This window comes from Poecilia formosa, unplaced genomic scaffold (genome assembly GCF_000485575.1).
Source record: "Poecilia formosa unplaced genomic scaffold, Poecilia_formosa-5.1.2 Scaffold467, whole genome shotgun sequence".
In the NCBI taxonomy this organism is placed as follows: domain Eukaryota; kingdom Metazoa; phylum Chordata; class Actinopteri; order Cyprinodontiformes; family Poeciliidae; genus Poecilia; species Poecilia formosa.
The window spans coordinates 120,378-124,350 of NW_006800406.1; the positions used below are offsets into that span (position 1 = coordinate 120,378).

General features: G+C 36.5%; 1 protein-coding gene across 1 annotated transcript in view; it reads left to right on the forward strand.

Annotated features, from left to right (window-relative positions):
- septin5b (septin 5b) overlaps positions 1 to 1,753 on the forward strand; it is a 13,500-nt gene extending 11,747 nt beyond the window's left edge. Inside the window, exon 13 of the mRNA XM_016664100.1 lies at positions 23 to 1,753. The gene's annotated coding sequence lies outside the window, so the exon portion shown is untranslated. The remainder of the gene's footprint in view (positions 1 to 22) is intronic.
- The last annotated feature ends 2,220 nt before the right edge of the window (positions 1,754 to 3,973 follow it).

Here is a 3,973-nt window from a genome sequence, read left to right on the forward strand (position 1 = left end):
ACACACACACACACACACACACACACACACACACACACACACACACACACACACACACACCGATTAACAGATAAAGTGTTTTTAAGATGGCATGCTTTCTCTTCAGTGCAGTCCTTAGCCAAGTGATCTATAGATTTTTAGCCAGTAGATTGAATTTATCAGATAGACCAAAGTAGATTAACATAGAAGATGCGACGCTTTGCTGAAATACTGAATAGGTATTCCAACAGTGGTCAAACGTTATGATGCTTTTGAATATTAAGATAAAAAAATTGAATATTTTTGGAAACAGGAAGCAGGTTTGTAAACTGAAAATATTAGAGTTTTCATAGTTATTTAAAGTCATTAAATATAAGAAATAAGGACTTCCTGTTGTGACAGAAAAAAAATAAGCACAATATTAGATGTAGAAGTCTTGAGTTACTGATGGTGTTTGGATAAATGACTCCTGGTAGTTTTCTAACAGGAATCTTTGTTCACATAGCATCAGAGGTTTGGGTTCCTCATCATGGTCTTTGTTATCATATTCATCCTGAACTCTGAATGAGGCATTAAGCTGTTGTTTCAGAGTGGACTGCTCATGCAAGATGCAACTTTAATGAATCCTAAAAACAAGAAAAGGTGCACATGTTTGAATTTATGTTGGACTTTCTAAAATCCACATAAGCTCAAATGTATACATACCCAGTGCATACAATTAATAACAGATAAATGTCCCTGTCAAACCAGGTTTTGCAGCTTGTGGCTGGATATTAGAGCTTCTTATCAGAACGAGTGGAGTTCATTTAAAAAAGCTGGTTTCTGAAAACAGAAAAGCTTTTTGGTATAATTCTAATTTTTTAAATTGACTTGATGTCAGGAAATTCTAGAAATATTTATTTATTTTCCTAACCCAGTCTTGATTTAGGATCACTGAACAGCAAACTTTTTTTTTAACAATATATTTATTAAGTTTTTGTGTAAATGAAACAAATACATTCAAGCAAACATTGAACACCACCAACCTCCACAGTCAACACTCAGGATATAAGATACAATAAAATTCAACTAAACAAAATGAAATAAAAAATAAAATAAAATAAGAAATTAAATTAAATGAAAACTGGCAACAAAGTAAAAATGTACAAAGGTACATGCACAAAAATTAAACATTTTTCAACACTAAAACCTTGATAAGGTATCGCTCTCTTGTTAAAAAAAACTTTATGAATTTATATTAATATTAGGTGTTGTTGTTTTATTTAGTTCAATTACATTCATTCATTTCAGCTTGATTACAAAAATTGCATAAAGCTGCCTCATACTTCCTTAAATTTACTGTTTTCTCCTCTAACCACATGTTAATTTCTGTGAAACATCAAACTCATGATGCGTTCCAGGTACCTGGGAAGTGGGAACTCTGAGCTGGGTTTGATGTCAGACCCAGGTAACGGCATTCTAGTCATGAAGTCGGAATTTCAACATGGCGACACCCATGAACGTTGTTATCAGGACCTCTTCCAAACATTGTTTTAAGCTTCACTTCCCATAATCAAACACCACTTTCAATGTGTTCAGTTTATAGTTGCAGGCACAACATGTAACACTGATTTTACAATGATTTTCTCTTACATGTGCAGGGTTTCCCCCAGAAAACTTGCTAAGCCCGGTGGTCAGGGCGTCAAGTCGGTCCACCGCCGGTCCACCGTGTTTTTGTATTAAAATATATTAAGTTGACAGGAAATGTAAAAGTATTACTGTGTAATTATATGTTACAGGAAAAGATCTCCAGTGAAATACTATTTAAACCCACAACTAGTATTAAAACAACAAATTTGCACTTCTGTTTAATCCAAATTAAGTCAGTGGCTCCATCAGGCCCCCAGGGCTTCAGGGCCCACATAAACACAAATATTTTAAAGCAGACCACAGATATAGAAATGTAACATTTGTTTATTGAGATGATCAATGCTGTTAAATTTTATTCAATTGTTTAGGCATAGATAAATGATTTTAAATTGTTTAACATTTAAATACAAGATTTTAAGGAGCTGGCAAGTTTACTTTGTAAAACTTCAAAGAACAATATTCATAGTTAGATTGTTTTGTTACCATAGCAACAATCTAATGCTGTGAGTTTAATCTTTGAATTTACAAATACAAATTAATAAACTGCAATTATAACTTATTGCTTTTTATGCTGGCCAATTAAACTACTCCCTTCTCCTATATTTCGCTAAATCTAACACAGAAACTGTTAGAGGTGCTGATATTTTTAACAACAAAAGGGGCCCCTAAGTCAGATTCTACTCAAGGCCTCATGCAGCCTTGGACCGGCCCTGCATGATGAGGTAATCTGCTGGCAGAGATGCGCAACAAACGGGAGATTTAATTCAATGCTGCTATGTGGCTTTAGTAGCTCTTCCATTTCGTGTCTGTTGAGTTTTTAATAAGCGTCACAGAAACTATTCTGGTTGGTCGAGTTTATGGAACGAGTTTCTCAGATCTCCGTGCGGCCTCGCGTATTAACTCTAAGTAGACAACACATTTGATATGGTTTGATGCATCGTGTAACCGGAAAAATAATAATAAAATAGTATAAAATCAGCGTGATGCGTGACTCCAAGGAAAGCGTTAAAGCTCCTCACCAGGCTGAACCTGCATGATCAGGTTAGCGCTGCTCCTTATCCACAAACGCTCCGGCCAACCGGGACCACAGACATAAACTTTACAGGGAAAACAGACACAGAGCCACACGATGGGCAGCGCGTTGAGATGTAAACGCTGCATATAATTGTTCGTTCACAAAGATAAATCATTCTCACCGCTCCACAACGCGCCTCTGAATTCGCTACAAGTTATTCCTGTGGTTCACATAGAGCTGCGCAACAAGAGCTAAAGCGGCAGGTTTTAAACTCTTACCCAGAGTTTCTCGAAAGGATCATAATTCCTCACAGTAAGTTTATGTAAATATTCATACAGGTCAGCCTGTGTCCAGTTTGAGTGAAAGGAGGCGCGCGCGATCCCGCTGAGGTAAAGCAGCGGCGGCGCGCGAGGCAATGTGCGGAGGCGCCAGCTGTGTGATTAGTCCGCGTGCTGTCGGCTTTTAAATGCATAAACTATAAACCTATTATAAACCTATCCTTTAGGAATAAATCTGCTCTGCTAGTGAAATGCTAAGAGCAAAAAAGACGCTTGCACCCCGGCTTTAAAAATAAATATATATATTTTTTTTAATTTTCCTAGAAACGTAAACAAGCGACGCTTAGCCTGGCGGCGGGGCCAGCAAAGCATGGCGGGCCGCCAGGCTTATAATACACTGGGGGAAACCCTCATGTGTGTCTCATGAAATAAACATGTTTCCACCACAGCTTACTGAGGAGCGTCCATATTGAAATGTAAAGTCGGCCTTACAAGTATCAACTGGAGAGAGTCGGAGTTTTTCCCAACTTCCCAGTGGGAATAAATCAAAACATCAGAATTAATTACATTTTATGAAGATTGTTAAATGTTTCTATGCTGGCAAACTTTATTTAGTAATCAAATCTTTGACACATGTTGTCCAGCTACTTCCTGCTGTCTTTATAGTCTTAACTTCCTGTTGTTGATCACATGAGTCATGTGATGCAAAATAAACTAATAGCTGAAAAACCTAATCATCCTCACTCAAAGACTGCTTAGCATTTTGTTTTTGAAATTGCTTTGTTTCCATTAAACAAATTAATTTTTGTTATTCCAATTTTAGCAACAGTCATTGGAAGAAAGTCTAGTGTGACTATAATCTCCTTTTATGTTTCTTACAAGTAATAATTGACATCAACATAAATCTAATCTTTCCACAAACCTTCATCTTTTCAGTTCCTGAAAATTTAGATATTTAATCTCACTGCTTTTCTACACTTCATTGTCGTACTCTTCTGGGGAATTGTAATGCTTTGTAAACAAGAAGGTAAATCTTGTGAAATGAAATATAGCCAGAGGAATCCAATCAGAA